Raw genomic sequence first — 12,467 nt, 5'->3', positions numbered from 1 at the left:
ATCCTAGTCAGAGCAGTAAGGTAAGAGAAAAAAATAAAAGGCACCCAAATAGGGAAAGAAGAAGTCAAATTGTCACTTTCTTTTGTGGACTACACATTCTATACAGAAAACCCCAAAGACTCTAACAACAACAACAACAAAAAAACTATTAGAAACAATAAACAAACACAGGCAAGTTGCAGAATCCAAAATCAAAGTGCAAAAACCTATTGCCTTCCTGGATACCAACAACAAAACTTTAGAGAAAGAAATGGAAAAAACAATTCCTTTTGCAATCTTTTTAAATCAAAGACCTAAATATAAGACCTGAAACTGTAATTTACAAAGAAGAAAATATAGGTACCAATCTTAATAGACTTTGGTCGTAGAAAACATTTTATGGACTTGACCCCATGGCAAGGAAGGTAAAGTCAAAAATAAGTGAATAGGACTGTATCAAACTGAAGAGCTTCTGCATAGTAAAAGAAACGGACAACAAAACAAACAGGCAGACAAACCAGATGGGAGATGATATTTGCAAACAGTAGCTCTGACAAAGGTTTAATTTCCAAAATATACAAAGAACTCGTAAAACTCAACCCCAAACAAACAATCAATCCAATCAAAAAGTGGGCTGAGGCCCTAGCTGGTTTGGCTCAGTGGATAGAGCATCAGCCTGCCAACTGAAGGGTGCCAGGTTCAATTCCAGTCAAGGGCACATGCCCGTGTTGTGGGGCTCAATCCCCAGTAGGGGGGCATGCAGTAAGCAGCCAATCAATTATTGTCTGTCATTATTGATGTTTCTCTCTCTCTCTCCCTCTCCCTTCCTCTCTGAAATCAATAAAAAGAAAAGTGGGCAGAGGATCTGAAAATATACCTCTCCCAAGAAGCCATTAGATATATGAAAAGATGTTCAACCTCATTGGCAATTAGGGAAATGCAAATTAAAATTACAATGAGCCAAAACCGGTTTGGCTCAGTGGATAGAGCGTCGGCCTGCGGACTGAAAGGTCCCGGGTTCGGTTCCGGTCAAGGGCATGTACCTTGGTTGCAGGCACATCCCCAGTAAGGGGGTATGCGGGAGGCAGCTGATCGATGTTTCTCTCTCATCGATGTTTCTAACTCTCTATCTCTCTCTCTCTTCCTCTCTGTAAGAAATCAATAAAATATATTAAAAATAAAAAATAAAAAAAATTGCAATGAGTTACTATCTTACACCTGTTAGAGTGGCCATTACCAACAAGACAAGTAATAACAAGTATTGGAGAAGTTGTGGAAAAAAGGGAAACCTTATTCACTGCTGGTGGGAATGTAGACTGGTACAACCACTATGGAAAGCAGTCTTGGGATTCCTCAAAAAATTAAGAATAGAGCTATGATATGATCCAGCAACCCCATTCCTGGGTATACTAGTATACCATTAAAATTCAAAATTATTTATTCACAAATATATATGCACCCCTGTGTTCATTGCAGCATTATTCATGGTGTCCAAGACATGGAACAACCAAAGTGACCCATGATAGAGGACTGGATAAAGAAGATGTGGTACATATACAAAATGGAATACTACTCAGCCATAAGAAAGGATGAAATAGTGCCATTTGCAACATGGATGGACCTTGAAAACATTATGCTAAGTGAAATAAGTCAGAAAAAGCTACTAACCATATGATTTCACTCATATGTGGGATATAAAACTGAAACTTATGAACACAAACAGCAGTATGGTGGTTGCCAGAGGAAAGGTGGTGGTGGGGGGAGTAGGGGGTCCTAATGTGAGGTGACAGGAGAATATTTGAATTTGGGTGGTGGGCAAATGGTACAATATACAGATTTTGTAACATAGAATTCCAACATGAAACCTATATGTTCATGTTGACCAATGTCACCCCAACTAATTTAATAAATAAATAAATAAAATAACATAAATTAGTTGGAAAAAATAAACTAGTTAGGTTTATTTTGGTGTGTTGAGATTATGTGGGAAGCATTGACAAATAAGAAATAACAGTCAGGCTGATGTGGCTTCGAGGTTGGGTGTTGTCCCAGTAACCAAGAGTTCACTTGTCGGATTCCCAGTCAGGGTGCATGCCTGGGTTGTGGCCTCGATCCCCAGTAAGAGGCATGCAGAAAGCAGTTGATTGATTATGTTCATCTCTCTCCTTCCCTTATTCTCTCTCTAAAAATTAATTAAAAATATTTAAAAGTAAAAATAACACTGATCCTTCTTAATGTTGTATTTATATAAGTAAATGTAATAATTGTTCCAGAAATTATATGAAACTGCTAGAAATCTGAGATGTCCTGACATCAGGTGTCTATCACCAAAACTGAGGGACACACTAAAATGAATGAACATGTGTATCAGATTGTGGCACATGAGTCTCATGCCCTCACAGTGACAAATAAATTATTTCCCACTTGGGGATTACCTTTCACAATCTCTAGTGATCGAGACACCTATATCAAACAGCAAATCATGTGAGCCTTGATGGACAGCCCTGCAATCTTCTTGGAATTATCACTAACCCAGTCACCCTCAAATATCAGGAAGGTCAACAAAACTAAGGGAAAAAACACCTGGATTTAAGAAGAACAAGTCTAATTCCACAGGACAAAATGAACTGGTAAAAATGGCTAAAATTTTTATGAGAAGAAACTTGTTTCTCTTAAACTACCTATGAATTAGCAGTTTGTTAAATTATGCCATTATAAGCAGAACTGAAATATTTATTTTAATTTTTCTACCTGATTCCTCCAGAATTAGGACCCACTCAGTGACTGAATATTATTATCTTCATGGCAACATGCTTGTTTGTGTAAGTCCGATATGAATGTGATGTAACGTCTCTTTATAACAGGACAGAATTGGAAACTGGTTTTATTACCAAGACTTTGACTGGAATGTCATCTTTGAGAGAGATGCATAGACTCAGATCATGACCAGCTGACTTTAAGGCATGAAGAGTGATGTATGGAAGCCAATAAAAACTCTCAAAAATATTGGCCTGGTAGCTTGCTCACCTGGTTACCAGCATCTTTATTATGCGAGTAAAGAATGTCACTTCTTGGCAATTGCAGGAACCTCAGGATGTTTTGGGGACCTCAAGAAGAGAGAAATCTACCTAAATCTATATGTATTGGGGACAACATCTGTTGCTTTTTCAGGCCTAGGGAAGCCTTTTAAGGTTCAGTCTGAAGGTTCTTGATGAAAAAATTGCAGAAAAGTTGATTTAAAAGAGCCTGTGTGGATAGTACTCTCAGTGTCCTTGATCTGTCTCTTGCTTCAACAGTGTTTGGATGGAATTGACCTAGGGACACCCTTTCTTCCAGCCTCCGGCCACTCTCCAGCATCTTATCCAGTCACCACTTTCAGAACCACCTCCTAGACCAGCTAACACACCATTTTTTGTTTGTTTGTTTTTACCTTAACTCCTTATTGCAGAACAACCATGAGCTCCCAAATTCTTCAGAATTATTCCACCAACGTGGATGCTGCTGTCAACCACCTGGTCAACCTGCATCTGGGGACCTTCTATACCTCCCTCCCTCTGGAGTTCTATTTTTACAGGGATAATGTGGCTCTTGAGAGAGTGGGATACTTCTTTTGAGAGTTGGTGGGAAAAAGTGTGAGGGTGCTGAGCATCTCTTAAAATTGCAAAACCAGCATGGTGGCTGCATTCTGTTCCAGGACGTGCTGAAGTCTTCCCAAGATGAGTGGGACAAAACGACACCATGAAAGCCACCATGGCCATGGAGAGGAACCTGAACCAGCCCCTTTTGGAGTTCCATACCCAGGGTTCTACCCATGTAGACTCTTATCTCTGTGAATTCCTGGAGAACCACTTCCTGGATGAAGTTCACTCATCAAAAAGATGGGCGACCACCTGACTAACCTCAACAGGCTGGCTGGTCCCCAGGCTGGGCTGGTTGAGTATCTCTTTGAAAGGCTCACCCTCAAGCATGACTAGGAGGCTTTGGAGCTCAGAGGCCTTTGAGGAGCCCCTCTGCAATCCCCTGATGTTTGGCTTTTGCCTGAGCCTTTCCCTGAAATTACAAGCCATTCTTTTAACCACCGTGAAGCTCTCTCATGCATTGGAACAAATGGAAACAAAGTTTTTGCAGCAAAATAAATAAATAATTAAATAGCCTGTGTGGTCGTCAATCACTATTCTTTTTTTTTTTTTTTTGGTGGGGGGGAATGACTCATAAACATAAGAATATTTTTATACTTTGTTTCACATATCTTAGTAAATATTTCCCCAAATTCGGTTTTCTTTTCCTTTCTTTCTTTGTCTTAATTGATTAAGGTATTACATATGTGTCCTTATCCCCTCATTGCCCACCCACACCCCCACTCATGCCCTTACCCCCTGTTGTCTGTGACCATTGGTTAGGCTTATATGCATGCATGCAAGTTCTTTGGTTGATCTCTCACCCTTACCCCACACTCCCCAAACTTCCCTCTGAGGTTAGACAGTCTGATCAATGCTTCTCTGTCTCTGGATCTGTTTTTGCTCATCAGTTTATATTGTTCATTATATTCCATAAATGAGTGAGATCATGTGATAGTTATCTTTCTCTGACTGGCTTATTTCACTTAGCATAATGCTCTCCAGTTCCATCATGCTGTTGCAAATGGTAAGAATTCCTTCTTTTTTACCGCAGCGTAGTATTCCATTGTGTAGATGTACCACAGTTTTTTAATCCACTCATCTGCTGATGGGCACTTAGGCTGTTTCCAAATCTTAGCTATGGTGAATTGTGCCCTTATGAACATAGGGGTGCATATATCCTTTCTGATTGGTGTTTCTAGTTTCTTGGGATATATTCCTAGAAGTGGAATCACTGGGTTAAATAGGAGTTTCATTTTTAGTTTTTTTGAGGAAACTCCATACTGTTCTCCACAGTGGCTGCACCAGTGTGCATTCCCACGAGCAGTGCACAAGGGTTTCTTTTTCTCTGCATCCTTGCCAGCACTTGTCGTTTATTGATTTGTTGATGATAGCCATTCTGAAAGGTGTCAGATGGTACTGCATTGTCATTTTGATTTGTATTTCTCAGATGATTAGTGACTTTGAGCATGTTTTCATATGTCTCTTGACCTTCCTTCTGTCTTCTTTTGAAAAGTATCTTTTTAGATCCATTGCCCATTTTTTGATTGTGTTATCTTCCTTTTGTTAAGTTGTATGAGTTCCCTGTAAATGTTGGAGATTAAACTCTTATCGGTGATAACGTTGGCAAATATGTTCTTCCATGCAGTGGGCTTTCTTGTTGTTTTGTTGATGGTTTCCTTTGTTGTGCAAAAGTTTTTTATTTTGATGTAGTCCCATTTGTTTATTTTCTCTTTAGATTCCATTGCCCTAGGAGCAGTATCAGTAAAAAAATTGCTTTGGCATATGTCTGATATTTTGCTGCCTTTGGATTACTCTAGTATTTTTATGGTTTTCCGTCTTATGTTTAAGTATTTTAAACATTTTGAGTTTAGTTTTGTGTATGGTGTAAGTTGGTGGTTTTCTTTCTTTTTTCTTTTTTTTTGCATGTGTCTGTCCAATTTTCCCAACACCATTTATTGAAGAGACTGCCTTGACTCCATAGTATGTTCTTGCCTTCTTTGACAAATATTAATTGAGCATAGTGGTTTGGGTCGATTTCTGGGCTCTCTATTCTATTCCAATGATCTATATGTCTTTTCTTGTGCCTGCACCAGGCTGTTTTGAGAACAGTGGCTTTGTAATACAGCTTGAAATCTGGTATTGAGATCCTCCCAACGTTGCTCTTCTTTATCAGGTTTGTTGCAGATATTCAGGGTCTTTTTTTTATTATTATTCTGGATGAATTTTTGGAGAATTCTTTCTAGGTCTGTGAAATATGCCATTGGTATTTTAATGAGGAGTGCATTGAATCTATCGATTGCTTTGGGTAGTATGGACATTTTAAAGCTGTTAATTCTACCAATCCATGAACAGGGTATGTTCTTAAATCTATTTATGTCTTCCTCTATCTCTTTTTTCAGTGTCCTGTAGTTTTCCACATACAGGACTTTTACCTCCTTAAGTTTATTCCTAGGTATCTTAATTTTTTTGGTGTAATGGTAAACGAGATTGCTTTTTTAGTCTCTCTTTCTGTAAGTTCGCTATTGGTATATCAAAATGCCATAGATTTCATGGCATTAATTTTGTATCCTGCTACGTTGACGAATTCATTTATTAAGTTTAATAATTTTTTGATGGAGTCTTTAACGTTTTCTTTGTACAGTGTCATGTCATCTGCGAATAAAGAGAGTTTTACTTCTTTTCCAATTTGGATGCCTTTTATTTCTTCTTCTTGTCTGATCGCAATGGCTAGTACTTCCAGTACTATGTCGAACAGGAGTGGTGAGAGTGGGCATCCCTGTCTTGTTCCTATTCTTAGGGGAAATGGTTTTAGTTTTTGCTCATTGAGTATGGTGTTGGCTTTAGGTTTGTCATATATGACTTTTATTATGTTGAGGTATGATCCTTTAATTCCCACCTTGATGAGAGTTTTTATCAAGAAAGGGTGCTGGATGTTTTTCAAATGCTTTTTCTGCATCAATTGATATGACTATGTGATTTTTAAAAAATAAATCTTTATTGTTCAGATTATTACAGTTGTTCCTCTTCCCCCCCCTATAGCTCCCCTCCACCCAGTTCTCACCCCATCCTCTGCCCTTATCCCCCCCTCCACTGTCCTCATCCATAGATGTATGATTTTTGTACAGTCTCCTCCTGCACCCCCACACACTCCCTTCCCTCTGAGATTTGTCAGTCCACTCCCTTTCTATGCCTCTGATTCTATTACTTTTACCAGTGTATTCTGTTCATCATATTTTTATTCACTTGATTTTTAGATTCACTTGATAGATATGTATTTGTTGTTTATAATTTTTATCTTTACCTTTTTCTTCTTCTTCCTCTTCTTAAAGAATACCTTTCAGCATTTCATATAATACTGGTTTGGCGATGATGAACTCCTTTAGTTTTTCTTATCTGTGAAGCTCTTTATCTGACCTTCAATTCTAAATGATAGCTTTGCTGGGTAGAGTAATCTTGGTTGTAGGTTCTTGCTATTCATCACTTTAAATATTTCTTGCCACTTCTTTCTTGCCAGCATAGTTTCTCTTGAGAAATCAGCTGACAATCGTATGAGTACTCCCTTGTAGGTAACTAACTGTTTTTCTCTTGCTGCTTTTAATATTCTCTCTTTGTCTTTTGCTCTTGGCATTTTAATTATGATGTGTCTTGGTGTGGTCCTCGTTGGATTCCTTTTGTTTGGAGTTCTCTGTGCTTCCTGGACTTGTAATTTTATTTCTTTTGTCAGGTAGGGGAAGTTTTCTGTCATTATTTCATCAAATAGGTTTCCAATATCTTGCTCTCTCTCTTCTTCTGGCACCCCTATGATTCGGACGTTGGTACACTTGAAGTTGTCCCAGAGGCTCCTTACACTATCTTCATATTTTTGGATTCTTTTTTCTTTTTGCTTTCCTGATTGGGTGTTTTTTGCTTCTTTGTATTTCATATCTTTGACTTGATTCTTGGGATCCCGTAGTCTGCTGTTGGATCTCTGTATATTATTCTTTATTTCAGTCAGTGTATGCTTAATTTCTAGTTGGTTCTTTTTTATATCATTGAGGGTCTCACTAAATATCTTGGAGGTTTCTAGAAGATTATTGAGTAACCTTATAACTGTGGTTTTGAACTCTATATCCAGTAGTTTGCTTTCCTCCATTTCTTTCATTTGTGACCTGTTTCTTTGTCTTTGCATTTTGGCTGATTCCCTGTGTTGATAGAAGTGGCTTTGTGTGCTAAGTGTCCTATAGGGCCCAGTGGCTAAGTCTCCCAAATTACCTGAGGTGGACACTCTTGGTGCACCCATTTGTGGGTTGTGTGAACAGTCTTGTTGTAGTTAAGCCTTGATTGCTATTGGTATCACTGGGAGGAATTGATCTCCAGGCCAATTGGCTGTGGGGATCAGTTGTGCCTACAATGGGAGAACTTCTGTGCTGGAGACACCGTTATGGGGCAAGACTTGCTTCAGTGGGGCTTTGGTGCTCACCGAGTCTGCCCCTGAGTGTGTTTTTTATGGATGTGAAGAGTTGTAACTGGATGGTCTCACTCTGACCACTGGGTACACTGGCTCTTGGATCTACATGGAGGTGCAAAGTTAGCCACTGTCTGAAGCTACCCAGCAGGAGCTATAGAGAGATATGCAGATTCCTACTCTTTGTGTGGGGTTTGGAGGTGCTGGCACAGCTGTGAAGCACTGCAGGCTGCTGTTCAGCCATGGGCCTTCGTTTGGAGGCTCTGGGGCTCTCTGACCCAGCTGCAGTTTGCTAGGTTTTAGATTGCAAAAGTCCAGGCCATTCATATGCAAAAACCTCTGTGCACAGCTTGTGTGGGGTTATAAATTGGATGGGGGGGGGTGTCTCATGGAATCTTCAGGGTGGAGCAAACAGCAATGGCTGACCATCAGCCCTGCCCTGAAGAGGTCCCTGGGTCTCTGTGTCCCGCGGCACCATGCAGGAACAATGATTGCTGCAAGCACCTGTGAGAGAATGCCACCCTCCTGTTCCGACCAGATGCCAGACATTCCAGTTTCTCCCCGTATGAGTCTGGGTCCCCAGAGTCTTGCCCAGAACTGGAGTTCAGAGCTTTGGGAGCTTGTATCTCCCTCCCGACCGAAAAAGACAACAGCGTACCCAATTGTCAGCCTGCTTCCACACTCACGTCTGTACCTCCACACTTCACTTCTGCACCTCCCCACCTCCTCCCAGTCTCAGTGTGCTTTTCTCTTTCCTTCTAGTTGTATACATTCCAGTCAGCCAGCCTTCGAGACATTCTGGATGATATCCATTTTGTCTTTTAGTTGTAGTTTTGATGTGGTTGTGTGAGGCAGCAAGTTCAGGTGTTTATCTATGCTGCCATCTTGTTTCCTCCCTGACTATGTGATTTTTATCTCTCAATTTGTTTATGTGATGTATCATGTTTATTGATTTGAGGATATTGTACCATCCTTGCATCCCAGGGATAAACCTTACTTGGTCATGGTATATGATCTTTCTGATGTACTGCTGGATCCGATTTGCTAGAATTTTGTTGAGGATTTTGGCATCAATGTTCACAAGGGTTATTGGCTTGTAATTCTCTTTGATTGTGTTGTCTTTATCTGGTTTTGGTATTAGGGTGATGCTGGCTTCATAGAATGAGCTGGGAAGTGTTCCTTCCTCTTGAATGTTTTACAGTAGTCTGAGGAGGATAGGTTTTAGTTCTTCCTTGAAAGTTTGTTAAAACTCCCCTGTGAAGCCATCTGGCCCCGGGCTTTTGTTTGCTGGAAGCTTTTTGATGACTGCTTCAATTTCTTCCATAGTTATTGGCCTATTGAGATTTTTAGATTCTTCCTGATTGAGTTTTGGAAGTTTGTATTTTTCTAGGAATATGTCCATTTCCTCCAGGTTGTCCAGTTTGTTGGAATAGAGTTATTCATAGTATTTTTTAATAATCTTTTGTATTTCTGTGGGGTCTGTTGTTATTTTGCCTCTTTCATTTCTGATTTTGTTAATTTGGGTCCTCTCTCTTTGCTTCTTGGTGAGCCTGGCTAGAGGTTCGTCAATGTTGTTTAACCTTCCAGAGAACCAGCTCTTGTTTTCATTGATCTTTTGTATTTTTTTTTTTGGGGGGGGTCTCTATGTCATTTATTTCTTCTCTGATCTTTATTATCTCCTCCTTCTCACTCTGGGCTTTTATTGTTGCTCTCGTTCTAATTCTTTGAGTTGTAGAGTTAGATGATTTACTACCATTTTTTCTTGTGTGTGTGTGTGTGTGTGTGTGTGTGTTTTGCTTTTGAGGTATGCCTGTAAAGCTATAAACTTCCCTCTCAGCACTGCTTTCATTGTGTCCCATAAATTTTGGATTGTTGTGTTTTTATTGTCATTAGTTTCTAGGATGTTTTTAATTTCTTCTTTGATCTCTTTGGTAACCCAATCATTCATATATATATGGTTAATATGCAAAGTGTCCCCTCAGGAGTTCAACCAGGAGACTGGGAGTTCAATCACTCACTATGACATGTGCTAACCACTAGAGGGCGGCACAGTTTGAAGGAAGGCCCCAGTTGGCAGCCAGAAGGCCCCAATCAGCCCTGATCATTGGCCAGGCCTGGGGACCCTACTTATGCATGAAGTTTGTGCACTGGACCTCTATTTGTTTAATAGCATGCCATTCAGCTTCCAAGTGTTTGAATTTTTTATAGTGTTTTTATTGTAGTTTATTTCTAATATTATGCTATTGTGATCTGAGAAGATGCTTGATATGCTTTCAATCTTATTGAATTTGGGGATACTTTGCTTGTGACCCAATATGTGGTCTATTTTTGAAAATGTCCCATGTGCATTTGAGAAGACCTGATATTACATGGCTTTGTGTAAAATGTTCTAAAGATGTCAATTAAGTCCATCAGATCTAGTGAGTCTTTTAGGACTGCTGTTTCTGTGCTGACTTTTTTGTCTAGAGAATTTATCCAGTGATGTCAGTGGTGTATTAAATTCCCCTACTATGATTGTATTGTTGTCAATCTCTCCCTTGATATCTTCCAGAAGTTTTTTTTTTTTAAAGTATTTGTTTGCTCCTGCATAGGGTGAATATATGTTTATCAGGGTTATATCTTCTTGTTGTATTGATTCCTTTAGTATTATGAAGTGGCCTTCCTTATCTCTTGTTAAGGCCTTCACTTTTAGGTCTGTTTTGTTGGATATAAATATTGCTACCCCAGCTTTTTTTCATTTCCATTTGCCTGAGAGACATTTTTCCATCCCTTCACTTGCAGTCTGTGTGAGTCACTTTTCCTGAGGTGGGTGTCTTGTAGATAGCATAAATATGAGTCATTTTTTTAAATCCATTCAGCCACTCAATGTCTTTTGATTGGAGCATTTAGTCCATTTATGTTAAAAGTTATTATTGATAGGTACTTGTTTGTAGCCATTTTTATTTTTTGTGCCTGTGTTCCTTCTTCCCTTTTTATTTCTTCTTTTTACAGCATTCCCTTTAGCATTTCTTGCATTGCTGGCTTGGTAGTGATAAACCCCTTAGCCTTTTTTTTGTCTGTGAAGCTCCTGATTTCCCCTTCAGTTTTTAATGGTAGCCTTGCTGGATAGAGTATTCTTGGATTCAGTCCCTTGCTTTGCATAACTTTGTAAATTTCCTTCCATTTGTTTCTGGCCTGATGTGTTTCTGTTGAGAAATCATATGATAATCTAATGGGAAATACCTTGTATGTAACTTTCTGTCTCTCTGTTGCAGCTTTTAAAATTCTCTCTTTGTCCTCAACATTTGCCATCATAATTATGATGTGTCTTGGTGTAGTTCTTTTCAGGTTCACCTTGTTTGGGACTCTCTGTGCTTGTGTGACTTTTTTCTTCCCCACATCAGGGAAATTTTCTGACATTATTTCTTCAAATAGGTTTTCTATCCCTTGTTCCTCTTCCTGTTGTCCTTTCATCCCTATTATTTGTATGTTTCTTCATTTCATGTTGTCCCATATCTCCCTTAGGCTCTCCTCCTGTCTTTTAATTTTTTTCTTGAATTGCAGTTCATTTTGGGTGTGTTTTGCATCCTAGTCTTTTAATTTTCTAACTCAGTCCTCCATTTCTCCTAGTCTACTGTTGAAACTTTCCATGGTGTCTTTTATTGCAGCTATATCACTCTTCATTTCTTCTTGATTCTTACATATGTTATTGATTTTTTTCATCCATCCAGTTTATGAACTGTATGACCCTTATTCTGAATTCATTTTCTGACATATTGCCTGCCTCCGTTTCACTTAGCTGCTTTTCTGAGGATTCTTCCTTTTCTTTCCTTTGGGGGTTTCTTTGTCTACCCTTTTTCTTCTCACTGATGGATCTAGACATCGAGTCGTGCAGGGGCTGGTCCTTGGGTGGCAGGCCCCCTTGGGCTGCAGTTGCTCCCCATGCGGTCATGGCAGTGGCTTCACCTCAGTTGGCAGCAACTCCTCTCGTGGGTACTGTTCGCAGCAGTGATGTCTCCTCTGGCTGATATGGGGAGGCTGTTCACACAGCTGCTGCTTCTCAGATGGGGGTGTGCTGCTCACGAGGCTGTTGCTCCTTGGATAGGGGCAGGCTGCATGCGGCTGCTGCTCCTCAGACTGGGGATGGGCTGCTTGCGCGGCTGTTGCTCCTTGTATAGGAGTGAGCTGCATGTGTGGCTTCTGCTTCTTGGATGGGGGTGGGTCGCTCATCCAGCTGCTGCTTGTCAGAAGGTTGTGGGCTGTTTGTGGCTGCTGCTCCTTGGACTGGGGCGGGCTGCACAGGGCTGCCACTCCTCGGATGTTAATCATTATTCTTTTTGGCTTTATACAAATAACTAGTGAATTAGCCCTAATTTGGCTATCTTTGACAAAAAAATGAGGGTGATTTTAGAGAGAAAAATTCTTTGAATACAAACTATAATATA

General features: G+C 39.8%; 1 pseudogene; it reads left to right on the top strand.

Annotated features, from left to right (window-relative positions):
- Positions 1-3,434: 3,434 nt before the first annotated feature.
- On the top strand, positions 3,435-3,953 carry LOC114228989 (ferritin light chain-like; annotated as a pseudogene).
- The last annotated feature ends 8,514 nt before the right edge of the window (positions 3,954-12,467 follow it).

This window comes from Eptesicus fuscus, chromosome 1 (genome assembly GCF_027574615.1).
Source record: "Eptesicus fuscus isolate TK198812 chromosome 1, DD_ASM_mEF_20220401, whole genome shotgun sequence".
Classification (NCBI taxonomy): domain Eukaryota; kingdom Metazoa; phylum Chordata; class Mammalia; order Chiroptera; family Vespertilionidae; genus Eptesicus; species Eptesicus fuscus.
This window is presented reverse-complemented; position numbering and strand designations above follow the sequence as displayed.